The sequence below is a fragment of the Rhipicephalus sanguineus genome, chromosome 11, assembly GCF_013339695.2.
Source record: "Rhipicephalus sanguineus isolate Rsan-2018 chromosome 11, BIME_Rsan_1.4, whole genome shotgun sequence".
NCBI classification, from domain to species: Eukaryota; Metazoa; Arthropoda; class Arachnida; order Ixodida; family Ixodidae; genus Rhipicephalus; species Rhipicephalus sanguineus.
The window spans coordinates 56,114,568-56,128,836 of NC_051186.1; the positions used below are offsets into that span (position 1 = coordinate 56,114,568).

Below are 14,269 nucleotides of genomic sequence, written 5' to 3' on the forward strand. Positions count from 1 at the left end.
CGCCCATACTGTCGCCGTTCGCCGCCTACGTAGTTTCGTTTTTAAAGCGTTAATAAGTTATCGTCTTTCGTTTTGTTGCTACTTGAGGAAGCGCACGAGCAAACAAGTCGTGAGACATTTATAGCCGGCTTAAAGCATATGGGTCATTTTGTACTTTATTTATTTATTTATTTATTTATTTATTTATTTATTTATTTATTTATTTATTTATTTATTGTTGCGCGTGCAGTTAGCTGGGAGGTAAGTAGCATTCGCAGCGCCATGCATGGAACAACGGTTCGAATGCGACTTTGGGAACGCAACACGCCAAAAGCGGGGTGCAGTTGCTGTCACGGAACTACGCAAATGGGTTGCTCTTAAAGGCGGACTTAGGTTATTTTGCTGCGACATCGCTGCGGCGTACACGACGGTGCTGTGTTGGACATTTTGCCACGTTGATGTGACGCTGAAGAAAGCTGCAGATGCTCCTATATCACGGCTATGCATGCGCACAGCCACGGCCGGACTGGAGAATCGTGCGAGCGTTCCTTGCGATCTCCTCGCTTGATAGCCCCTTGAGGCGATCAGGGAGAGCGCGTTCCCACTCGGAGATTTCGCATAAGCTCGGGTATACAATCGGGGACGCCCTTGCCGTGGCGGCTTTTGCGTGCAGTCACCACAGGCACCATTCATCACCGGCGCCCGTCGAAGGCCTCCGATCGCCACACACGGTGCGATCCTGCAGCAAAGCTGCAATCGGTGCGATGCGCGACCCCAGCAGCAATGGTGGTGGCACCCCGCTCCCTCCTTTCGAGGACGATGCAATGCGCGTTCGATCGTTTCGATGTCGCGTACGCAGGCTGTCTGTCCGGTTCTGTGCGTTTTGTTCGATAAGGTGCACTGCTTGCTCGCACGGATTTAGCTGTTTATGTGAACCGTGCGGCACGAGTATTCACGGCAGCGCTTGTAAAGCTTGTGAGAATAATACCGGTGAAATATGCAGACAGGAAGGGAGGTTAAACAGAACTAGTTCAGCATGGTTGGCTCATATCCGCGCGAGTCGGAGAAGAGGGTAAAAACTAGGAAAGAGAAAAGAGCGCAATATGTGTACACAGCGATGTGGTTACATGGTGACAAAATAAGCTTGTTTTTTTGTTGTTTTTTTTGACAGCGACCAGACGAACCATTGATACGTCTGCTTGTTCACAGGCAATACATAAAAAAAATATCGAAAAGGGACGCGGAGCGTATATTCATATATTACCTAGAGGTATCGAACTGTAAAAGCGTCGATGAGTAGGCCAGTAGCCTGAAAGTAGCCAATAACAAATGTAATTTCACAGATCATAGAACTAACTTCTTCAACTGCTCTTTTGAAGTAACGGAAAATAACTCTTGGGGTAATTCGCTAAAATTTTTAGGAATATGTACACTTCTCCTCGCTTCTCCGTATCTGGTTGAAGACTTCAGGGTTCATTAAAACATCTTTTTTCCTCTAAGCAGCCGATAATAATAATAATAATAATAATAATAATAATAATAATAATAATAATAATAATAATAATAATAATAATAATAATAATAATAATAATAATACACGGCCCGAACCTTAACCATTACTGCACCGCACTTTCGCATACGGAGTATCGAGTACGCAGGCAACGGCGAACATCTTGGGTCGCGGCAACCGATTTCCCGCTGCGACGCCGCCGCCGCCGCTCGTCCTCCACAACTAACCGTCGTCGACCGAGGCGGCCCGTTCTCCTCCGATAAGCTTTTTCTTACGCTTTTTTATGTTCGTTTGTTTGTTTGCACGGAGCGACGGTAGGGCCTCTCTCTTTCCCAATCTCCAACGCGTATACAGACGTGCACCGGGCGCGCAATTATCTGGCGACTGCCGCGCCGTAAGGAAGGATAATGCATTACGGCCACCGCGTTTGTCTCCATCTTTTGCTTGTTTGTTTGTTTGTTTTTGTTGCTTTTTGCCGGATTGCCTTCCAAGCCGCGTCGCAGCTTATGTGCGACTGCGCCGACAGAACGAACCATGGGGAACGACGCTCAGACAGTTAAACGCACGTGCGATTAAACGGCGTGGGCATCTTTAACCGAGCTCAAGCGTGTATACCGTCCCGCGTGCGTTTACGCGGTTGTTGAAAACGGTATTAGAGGGAGAGGAGGCGAGGCCATCGCTGATTATGCGTCTCGACTCGATCGCTTTTTCTTCGCCGTTCGCACGGTACGGCAGTGCTGCTTCCTTGTATGATATATGCACGCGCACGGGATGGCGGTGTTTCGTTATCGTTCATTGCTGGAAAAAGTATATAACCTCGTATCTATAGACGCCGTTAAAGCAAATGGAAAGCTTTAATGCGAAGATATATACGACTGGTCAGTATATACGAGGGTGCCACATAGCCCGGTTGCTAGAATTTTTTCCCCAGCCCTTCTTTGCCTCATCACACCTTGCACACGTTCTGTATTTGCCGAAGTGTCTTGCTCTATCGAGAAAGGAAAGTTATTTTTGGCTAATGCTAAATCAGTTTTTAGTTCTGAAAGTTCGATTTCATGTTTCTATTTTCCTGAAAGATTCTTTTTTCTCTCTTTTTCTCTAGAGCCAACAGCTCGCCGACGTAACAAACTACTACTCTTCTGGCACAAAGGAAGAAGAGGTGACAATGAATCAATGAATCAATCAAAGCGTGCCTGCAGCAATATATATATATATATATATATATATATATATATATATATATATATATATATATATATATATATATATATATATATATATATATATATATATATGTGTGTGTGTGTGTGTGTGTGTGTGTGTGTGTGTGTGTGTGTGTGTGTGTGTGTGTGTGTGTGTGTCATGCCTTTCACTGCTTTCACCTAGTTCTGTTGTCGACGGTGTGTTTTAGTTACTTATCGTCGTTTGCCCCGCCACGGTGGTCTAGTGGCTATGGCACTCGGCTGCTGACCCGAAGGTCGCGGGATCGAATCCCGGCCGCGGCGGCTGCATTTTCGATGGAGGCGAAAATGTCTGAGGCCCGTGTACTTAGATTTAGGTGCACGTTAAAGAACCCCAGGTGGTCGAAATTTCCGGAGCCCTCCACTACGGCGTCTCTCATAATCATATGGTGGTTTTGGGACGTTAAACCCCAGATATTATTATTAGTTACTTATCGTCGTCTCTTAAAGCTACGCATTCAATCAATCAATCAATCAATCAATCAATCAATCAATCAATCAATCAGACCAGACCACATGGATAGAGTGACGGCGAGTCCGAGTAGCCCAGTTTTCCGAGAAACATCACTACATCACTGGCATCCTGTGGTCGGCATCTGTCACGTCAGCGTCTGGCCTGCTTGTTGTACCACGGACTGACTGACTGCTCCGGCAGCGGGAGCTTCGTGGTCAGCTCGTCTAACGAGGAGGTGGCGCCAGCGAACGAGGGCTCCCTTCGAAGGCTGGCTGACAGCATCCGGGGCTCATGTGACGACACGCTGCAGGCATATGTGACAGACCCGGTACAAACCTATACGGTATACGCGCATGCGTAATAGACGATCCCGCGAGCTGGGTACACTGTTACTTTGAAGTCTTAAGAAGAAGTTTTATTAGCTCGTAATGGCGTTGCGGTTAGGGCTAGTTGGTGCGCAACGACACAAAGGGCGCCTATCCTATCTCGCAGTGCGTGTTTTTCTTTCTTTGTGTGCTACCTTGTTTGAGTGGCGCTCTTCATCTTTAGCTCGTATCATGATGCAGTTATGTCTTTTTTCTGCTTCGCTACTTGCTTCCCTTCAATAGACACAAGCTGCTCCTTCCGCATCCTGAGAGTAGCATTCTCTATGACTTCTCTGAATCTCTCGTCGCATTGTCTTCAGCATCCCCTTCGTTTTACATATTCCCTCTAGAGTTTACTTGGTCGGCGTCGTGAGGAAGATGGTTGTAAAGTACTGCACTATATAGGGAGCTAACCAAACTTCTGGTCTGGTGACTTTGGCGTAGCCAGTGGAGGGAAAATTTTTCAATTTTGAGTGTGTGTGTGTGTGTATATATATACACGCACACATACAAACACCTGCACGAGCATGCATAAAGGTTGGTCGAACCGGCCCCCCCCCCCCGTCCCCCACAGACAGACAGACAATGAAACACAGATAGAAAAATTCTAGCTACGCCGCTGTCTGGTAATGCCTCTAATTCGTCTCTGAGCTGATCGTGAACGAGATTAAAGTTTTGTGCCGTCGTTCTCCCAGGAGTTGCGTGACATGTCTAAGGCGTTCAAAGTATACACTCTCACGGGCGGACACCAAATTGAGGCTACTACAAACCATAAACAGCGCGTAATGTGCACTGCTTATGACCGCGTAAACGCGGTACACACACGCGCGACCGAAAGAACGAAGCATAGCGCACGCACTGCAGTTCCTGCGAGACGCGTCAAGTGGTGTCACGGGAAGGCTATGGCCTCCCCACGGACGACGATTCCGCTCTGGGTCAAGACCTGGCTGCCCCACAGAGGTCCAACGCGCGGGTCAGCTAAGCGAACCCCACTTACCCCCCGACGATCCCAATTTAGCTGGACGTGACAGACACCGCGTGAGGGGGCCCGGCGACCGACCCGACTAGTGACTCTAGACCCGACTCGTGATTGCACGCGTCATGACTCTGTCGCGAAGGGCGCATGCGTGACTGACCCCTATAACTCCGCGGTGCCTCACCGACACTGCTGTATTTACAACGTGTACGCGAGAAGCTGCGCACGCGTCATAACGTGTGTAGTCTGCCGTGGGAAACAGGTAAACCTTGCTCGTTCCCGCGGTTCCCGTTGAACGTGTTCCACATGAAGCTCCTGTGTAGTCAATGGCTGCTGCTATACAGGGTTATACCAAAATTATCGTCATCAGCCTGACTGCGCCCACTGCAGGGCAAAGGCCTCTCCTATGTTCCGCCAGTCAATTCGGTCCTGTGCTTGCTGTTGCCACGTTATACACGCAAACTTCTTCATCTCATCTGCCCACCTAACCTTCTGTCTCCCCCTCGCGCTTCTGCCTTCTCTTGGAATCCAGTCTGTTACTCTTAATGACCAGCAGTTATCTTGCTTACGCGCTACATGCTCTGCCCATGTACATTTCTTCTGCTTGATTTCGACTAAGATTTCATTAAAACCCGTTTGTTCCCTGACCCACTATGCTCTCTTTAAGGTTACCCCTATCATTTTCCTTTCCATGGCTCGTTGCATCGTCCTCAATTTGTTTCAGCTAGCATAAGCTATTTAACTCAAACGTTTCAGCTAACTTGGCCAAGTATTTTTTTTTTTTATTTGGTGCACTTCAAATAAAGGCTGGAAAAAAATTATCAGTACAGTTAGCGTATATGAAATAATCGCGAACGATCGCAAAAAAAAAAAAAAAAAATACGCCGCCTTTGCCCCGGGTGAGGATCGAACTCACGACCTTCAGATTATGAGACTGACGCGCTGCCTACTGCGCTACCGAGGCGGACAATGTGCGTCTCACAGACAAAGGGGTGTAATGAGTCGAGTACTGAGTCACGAAGACTCAAGCAATTCTCTTTCCCACGATAAGCGCGGTAAGTAGAAACGCCGCAGTCCACGGTTGAGGAGTTGCCGAGAAGCCTGGAGCGTTTCACTGTACATTGCCGGAGGGTCGACAAAACAGGCGTCAGAGCCGATGGTTCGCAGCAACTGCCCCCCACCCGCGAAAGCTTTGTGCACCTCATCTGGTTTAGCACCGCCTCCGTGATCGGCCCACCTTTGACCAAGCGACGACATCATGCGATGACGTCATTGTGTTATGTCACATTATGTGACGTCATCATGTGACGAGTACTTGCATCACTCACGTTGACGCTGTCAGCGCCTGCGGTCAACTTTCGCGTTTGATGAGGCATCTAAGGCTTTCGCCTTAAAGTGTCAAGCGCACGCCTTAAAGTGTCATGCGAGCGTGTCCTGCATGTAAGTCAGGATCTCGTCGGTACGATACGCTCTTTTTTTTTTTTAGAGCCGAGCTACGGAAGGGCGAACAATTCACGTTTCGGTATAGCGTTACGCACGCCGAACGCGAGCATACATGCAGTTGCTGTTTCTAATTTAGTGCGCACCGAGGTGGCAGTACACTCTGAATGACACTAACGGTATAATAATATCCAGTGCACCCTCCAACACCGGAATATAAAAAAGAAAGAAACAAAACCCTTGAAACGTTACAGTCGCGTACACGCAAGATGGATACACCATACGCACACCACGCGCACGTTCATTTTGGTGGTGGCCACCATACCACCCGTTTTGTGGAACGCGTAAATATATACATGCGTGTATATCGGTGCACGTTGCAGAACGGGCCGGGCCGGCCACGGCCTCTTCCCACGGCCGCTATGCATACACGCGAGAATCGTGACCACCGCGACCGTGAGTGAACCTTGTTGCTGCCTTTTTTTGACCATAAATCACTGCGAGCATGACCGCCACCTCGCGGCTGGCTGCGACTTTTTCCCGGAGGGGTTGGTAGGTATAAGTGAATGAAATTGGGACGCAGCAGAGCGATCCGCGCGTGCTCCACATAGCGTGTCAGCGGCGGCCCGAAGCTTCGCGAAGGATCAATTCTAAATTTTTTTTTTTTTATTCCAGGTTAAAGCCAAGTCATCTTCTACACCATGCATATCTCACAATGCAGAACGCCCAATCTACCGTCGATTGATAAGTGTCATCTTGAAAACGTCCGTTAGTGTGCAGTTTGTAAGGTTGTAGAAAGGTGTAAGGTTGTCCGAGGGAAACTGACCTGTTAATGTAAAAACAGTTTCCACGTGGTTAGAGCTTGCGTTTGAACCATGTGCCTAAACTGCCGCGCTTTCGGTTTCGGTTTCTCTCTCTATTAGCCAGGCAACCTTGTACGCCATCTTTGTGGCCAAGCATAGAGTTTCTTTGGCCAAGCAACCATGTACGCCCAGTATTGCGCGTTCTGCTCTCCCATCTCTTTTCATTTGTGATATGCCCCGCTGGTGCTACGTCTCTTTGACACCGCTGCGTTTTTACGATGGTTGAATTGCATTACTAAATCTGGAAGTTTGAGAGCATGGTAATTGTTACCGTCTGTATTCTTTACAAGTGGCCTCTATGCATCAACGCGTGCCATGGAAACGAAACAGAATTTGTCCCAAACCCTTCATGGCCCTTTTGTCCAAATGTAATTCCTTGGTACAATAAACGATATCATCAATAATACAAATAGATGAGGGGAAAGTGCAGAGGATTAAAGCGAAGTCGTCCAATCAAGAAATGTTTGTCGAAAGACAACGTTTCCGACACGCGGACAAGTTCCCTGACAACTGCGGCAGCAACCTGGACGAAGACAAGTTGCTGGCGGTGAGATGCAAGTCGACTTTTGTCGGCTTCACTGTTCCTTCTTCAGCAACTTGTCATGAGATCAGCCGCAATGTAAGACGTCCGCTCATTTCTCTATGTGGTCCTCCTTTTTTTGTTTTTGTTTTTTCACTTCCAGCGATTTTTTTTCTTCTTATCGTTTGATAGTGATATGTTGCGAGGTGCTCGTGTTTTCATAATTACATGCTGTGCACCGGTGTGCTATATATTTGCATTCTGAAGCGCACAATTTCCAATAGACCTGTACGAAAGTTTTTCCTCGTAAGTATGCATACGTTGCGTACAGCGCTAAAACCTAAAGTTGGCAGTCTTGTACTTCAAGTATGACTGTCTGCGCACGCGTATACAGACTCGCAAATGGACGCGGAACACGGTTTACTTTTGCAAACAGTACAGAAGTTCACAAAGTGATATGGATCTTGGAAGTAATCACCATTGGTTTATCTAGGAATGCTGCCGGAGCCGACTTTCGTATATACCATTAAAGCGTGCAAGAAGTTGGTCACGGTTATTGGTTGGAGACACAGCATAAATTACCACACCGCAGATTCCGTATACATTTGTAGCCAGTTAAAACCCCGCTGCATTCGCGGGCACATTATTCAATCGTTGACGTTTCCTGGAGAACCTACGAAGGCCCCCTTAAGTAAATACGGGCCGCTCGCCAACTTTAACAATAAAAGGGCTGCGTTTCTTCGCATGTATAACCCGACCGCGATCGCATCGCTCATAATGTATTCTGTCGCGCACACAAAGCTCAAAGACCTTCACAAAGCCCAACTGAATACCAGAAACCAATTCCGTTTTGTTCTTTTCGTGTCTAGGACGGTTATTTTGTGTACAGTGCGAACAATAAACACTAAAAGGAATGACGGCTATCTCCTCTTTGTTATGGCACAGAACTAAAAAAAAAAACAAAATGAAATAGGGCTTTTGCTTCCTCACTTGCTTGTCCTTACTTTATTTTTCAGGTACACCACGTATGCCAAATAACTAGCCCAGCATCGAGTAAACGATAGCTCTTCAATCTGACTAACGAACCCATGACCTCTGCGCACCTCGGGCATTGATACTGAGGAATCTGTGATCTCACCGAGGTTTACATACCTGTGACAGAACAGTTCCTCCGAGTCGTTTTAGGCCACTTGGATTCCCCTGCACGCGCTGCAACCGTTGCTTTTTAAATAAAATTTTAATTAATGATTCAACGTGACGTTGTTCTGGGCTTCGCGTTAAATTCGATCACGATATATGCAAGCGTTTGCTTTCTTTTTAATTCCGTAACCACCAGAACGCTATTGCGACGGCAGCGAATCGAACCCCTGACCTATGGTTCTTGTCAGTAGAGTACCGCATTGAAAATCGCTGTCGCCGCTTCCCATGATTTAATGTCTTTTCCACGGTTCCTGTAACTGTGTGCTTCACCTGCAAGCGCAGATGCAATCGAGGAAGTATACCACCAAACCACTTCACTGCAAATTTTCACTGCAAACGGAGATACGATAAGCGATGATACACTGACCCATGAGCACACCCTCTCGCTCTACGCTTTTATCATTATTATTATTGTCATTATTATTACTCAAACACTGAAACTTATGCGCACTCACCGGCTAACCGTGGCGAGACGACTCGAGCTATGCAGTAAATCTCGCTAGTTTCCAACATTCCCTCAAGTAAAAGCATGAGTCAGCAAACAGCGCTTGCTTGCAGAGCTCGCATGGGAAAAATAGACGTAATCTCTCACAGTATATACGTGGTATAAAATACCCCGCAAAATAACGAGAACGGTCCGACCGCACTGCCGTTACCTGTGACGCACTGCTTCGGTACGAGAAATGACTCGCAAGGAGCTACCACCTTCTTCTCTTTTTTTTTTCTATTGGGAGCCTGTATAGGAGAAAGATCGGTTGCAGTGATAGGCGCGTGAGAGAAAACAACTAACTGTCCGTGAGCGGGCAGGCTTGTGGATATGTGTACGGCCGCAGTTGGCTCGCGTGTATTGAGAGAGAGAGAGAGAGAGAGAGGGGGGGGGGGGGAGTGCGAGAGAATGGAGATATGCGCAAATCAGTCCAGCGTCCTCCGCGCCCCAGCACTCTCTCGTATAGTTCCTCAAGTCCAGAGTTGAACGTCCTTGGTTCCCAGTGCTTTTCAAGGAGACTCGCTGGACACTCTAAAGAAGTAAATATATCCCCGGTCCCGTCTCATTGCTTCGTTGTTCCTTTCCCTTTTTTTTTCTTTGTTTTTTTTTCCATCACGCTCGGTTGAGCTGTCCCGCCTCGTTTTCTTAGGTTTTAAAAACGAGAGAGGGGCCTATCGGTTTTGTCGCTGATCTTGTCGTCGTTGTTTCAGCCGCCGTTGTTGCCTTGAGAACGGCTGTGTGGTCAGTCTGCGGAAAGTTATTGCGCGGGCGCCCCTCCCTTCCGTGATCCTTTAGAGGCAGTGCGTAGGTGTGATGTGTGTCCGCGGTATAGAAAAAAAAATGAAAGGAAAGAATGAGGAAAAGGTCAGCATCGATAGCGAACATTCGGGTAAATGAAAACCGGCACTGGGCACAACACACGCCCTATATATACTATACTGTCAACGCCTTTTATAACTGTGAGCGTATAGCGGTGAGGTTTGAAGGACACTTGAAGCCTACAGCGATTGGAACCTGCTTGTCTGCGTAGTATAAGTAGAAGTTCGGAGGCATACCTGTATAGTCTGCGCAGAGAAACGAACTACTAACGTTCTGCGTCAGGTATACAGTAAACGTGTAACGCCCTCGAGTTAAGGTCATTGCTGTCAGAGCTGAGCGACGGCAGTTTCCATCAGGCGTGTCCGAGATACTATCGCACCGTTCAAGACCCGTGACCACGACTGCTGCGTGAGCAATACCACCGAAGCTGGTTATGCTGGACGAAACGCACCTGTGTCGAAGTTGGGCGTAACGTGTGCTGCACTGCACGAATGTCTCTTAACTCGAAGATAAACTTTGTTTATAGTGCCCGGCTGTTTGCGTCTTTAACTTGTGGCTTGTCCGTGCGGTATATGCACTAAAGGAAGCACAAAACTTTACTGCTGTCTTTGGTAGTTAGGCCAGATGACCAGTGGTCTGTTCGGTTTTAACAGCGGAGTTGTTCAAGGTCGGGGTATGTCCGCGTAGCGTATGGACAGAAAACTAGGCGGATATGCGCCATAGAAAGCTGGTATGTACCAAGCAGCTCCTAGCCCACAGCGAGGGGGTGAGAAAAGGAAGGGAAATTTTCTCATGGGAATATGTTGCCCACCTTCGTTGCTTCAAAAGTTGGTTAATCAATCTTGCCTAATTAGGCAATTAAGCAGAACACGAAAGCAGTATGACTTGCTCCGTGCAATAGTCAGCAACACGCATTTGGTCGCGTCGTCATTGAGTGCGTCGGCATATTTTTAAACTTTCGCTATTGCTAGCTGCGGCATACCCTGTGTATTATAGTATAATTCGCCAACGAACGAGTTTTCTCGTCATCCTCGCGTGTTTACGGTGAATTCAACCGCGGGGTGCGTACGCTCTCCATTCATGAGTCGTCTCCGAGAAAATTCATCACGCCACCAACGCCCTCCTTTCCCGCGTCTTTGTGAACGATGAGGCCGATCATTTCACGAACTAAGCGAGAGGGAAAGCCCACGACTGACCCTTTGAAAATGGCGGTCGATCGCGCGTATGAGGGGGCACCGAGGGCTGGGGCTTGTAAATGATTAGCGCATCTTTCATTTCTTGGTATTTATTTTTTTTCTCACCTAGCTTTTAAAACAGACCCTCTCATTTTCGAAAGAGAGCTGAGGGGTATTCTACGAACTCTTCTTAATCACTGTGCGTGGCGAGATGTGGACAAGAATTAACCTGCGTGGCTGCCGTTGTTGATACTCTGTTGAAAAAAAATAATCAATTGAAAAAGGGGGGCGATATAGATATGCCGGGGGGTAGGGGAGGGGAAAGTAGCTTGGAATAGCTCGTACGAGTATTCACTTTTAAAAAAAAAGCGTGAGTTGATAAAAGGGGGGAGGGGGGGGGGGGGCTAGTGGAGCGGCGTAGCTCGAGCGTATAATAAACAAAAAAGAATAATAAAGAGTGGAATGATGAACAAGTGAGGCCGCATTGAATTGGTGCGTAATTACGTCCGATCCGTCAGAGCGCTCACGAACTGGGGCAGCGTCGACATGCGCCGCCGAGGCATAAAACGCCCAGTTTTACGCGCAGCCATGCATGCTCCACGCATGCGCCGCTTTATAGTATGTGCCTCGTCAAGGGTTCATCGCGAGAGTGGCATGCGGCAACACGTCGTTGAGCCTCGGGCTAAAGGGCACCTGAAGCACTCCAAGCGCAAAGATGAGAATGTGGTTATTTTCTCGCCTTCACTATACCCTTCCTATATACCAGCGATATCTCCTATACTAGCCCCTTATTTCTTCATAAAACACGCGTACGATGTCAGCACTGAGCGCTGAGCCTATCGGGATTTCGGGCTTTTCGGCTACACGCTGTTATGTATCTCCGCTTGCACAATCGAAAACGCACAGAACGAAGTGGAACCAGTTGATCGCGCCCGATAAACATGCGACTGCGTGACAAGGCAGAAAAGCATGGTATAGAAGACAATTCACAACTGATATCACTCGTATATGGACCAATCGAGAGCTTATTTCCTCATGACGTCACGTGAACAGATTGCTGCAACGTCACGAATTGTGCCGAAAACACGGGGAATAACAGAAAAAAATAAACGTGCTCGTTCTTTGCATTTTCAGAAGTTGTTTAGGGGCCCTTTAAAGGGGTGGTGCCATCAAATTTCGAGGCTATAACAAGCCTGTTGTGGGTTTCCTCTGTATGCAAGGACACTCCACACGAAGGGTCGGACACAGCAAACGTTTAGAATATATTTTAATTCACTTCCAAAGTGTACCTAAATGCCCATTCTCCCGATCAATACCCATCGCTAGCGCGCCAACACTGACGTAGATCTGTAGGATGGACAACAAAAGTTGTAGTGACGTCACACCAGATCTGCTGTAGTGACGTGAGTGACCTGCGGACCTCCGCCACCTCCGCAACGTACGTACCGGCTGTAGTGAACTAGAATATATTCTAGTTCACTATAGTACCGGCAAAGCATCGGTTGCTACATCACTCGCCGAGTTTCGATCGTTTTCTGGCTAAGTGCGTCACAGCCTTGTGTGGTCACGTGACCACGCCTCCCACACTTCTACGTCACTGCCCAACCTCGGCGCCCAGAAACCGAAACCGAAAGTTGTACACATCAAAAGGCGATATTAAATTATTTAGCGAGAATACATGAATCTTGGTGCGTGCATCGTTGTTCCTGGAGCTATTGGAAACGCTTACAGCAAAGAACGCGCAAGCCACAAACATGGTGGCACCACCCCTTTAAGAAAGAACACTGATGGGGGACCGCGACCTCTCGTCACGACAGACGCTGCGAGAGTGGTCACGCTGAGAGCTCGCGTATATGCACGATGCCTCGTTCACGGTGAGGATTCAAGCCCCGCTTGCATGACCTCCATGCTGCCCCCTATTTAAAAACATGTATGTTCTCTATGGATGCGGGCCGCATGCAGCTTCCATGATGAAGTGCCACCACGGAATAGTTCCATTACGCGTGCTACACGTAGCGGCGAGGTGCGCATACGCGCGTGTCCGCATTTTGCAGTATGGATCGCGTGCGTCTTTCACGACGTATACATGCCGCGTGTGGCTAGCTGATTGGCCTTGAGGAGACCGCGGTTCGCTCTGGTTAAACGTGATGTGTGTATGGTGGCGACACGTACGCGTTCACTTTATGATGTCGGCAGGTAGTGCTATAGAGACATTGCGAAAAAAAAGTAAGAAGGAAAAGAAAGAGAGAGAGAGAGACACAACATATGCCTCGTATCTCATATCCCATCTGATCCGAAGGTTCCGGCCCCATCAAGGGCAAAGGTGTTCCTTCGTTCACTTTCGTTCACTTTCAATTTATATCACAGTTACCACACCACAGTTAACGATTGCGGATTTGCGGTTAATGTCACATATGCTTTCCTTCGCCTAAGTGTCTGCCGGATTCCCTACGTTGCGTTTAACAAAAAAAAAAAAAGAACGAGCCCCTCGAACAATTTCTCTTACTTCGTTCTAGGTTCGCATATGTCATATTGGAGATGGGACTTCTGAGACCACGTGGATTTTTTTTTTTTTGTGCACATACAAACTTACACGATGGCTTTTTTCATACGTCTCTTCTCTCTCTCTCTCTTTCTGTGCGTATATTTTGTTCGCTGCTTTGCCCGCGCCTAATCGTATCCGCGTTGTTCTTATATGTATACTTATAACGGGTCCGTTGCATGCGTTGATTGCACTATATCAGCCAGCACAATGCACGTACACGTCCGCTCATCTGCGTCAATGAACTTTGATGCTCACGCGAATCCCTTCACGTTATTAAACAAAGGAATTCAGCCCGCCGCTGTCTTCGTTTCCGCGTTTTTATATTTATTTTAAGTGGAAATGGGGGGGGGGGTATCTTTGCTTCCTTAATGACTGTCGATGTACCCCGTCGATAGCGGTCTTTCCCTGGCGCTTTAAACGGTTATAGCGTGCACTCGTATGCACGCTTTAATAATCGTTCACTTCTGCGAAACCCACCTCTCGTTTGTATACCATTATTACACCGCTGCCGTATAACCGCGGACTTCTTTCCGGGAATACTCGTGGACACCGCTCGCCTCTTCGGCAGTGCTTCGCGTGCCGGAAACCCTCTCCTCCTCCCCGCATGATACGAACTCGGTTTAATAGCCGTCAGCTTCACCGCAACCACGCCTATATATAGTGAAGAACAACACACTGCATGTATATCGCTCGTA

General features: G+C 47.8%; 1 protein-coding gene and 1 non-coding gene across 2 annotated transcripts in view; both read right to left on the reverse strand.

Moving 5' to 3' along the window:
* The window catches only part of LOC119373703 (protein jagged-1a), a 124,138-nt gene that overhangs the window by 86,690 nt on the left and 23,179 nt on the right, over nucleotides 1–14,269 (reverse strand). The gene's annotated exons all lie outside the window — the stretch shown is intronic.
* On the reverse strand, nucleotides 5,417–5,489 carry Trnam-cau (transfer RNA methionine (anticodon CAU)). Its single transcript has one exon. It is a non-coding gene; the product is annotated as a tRNA-Met (tRNA).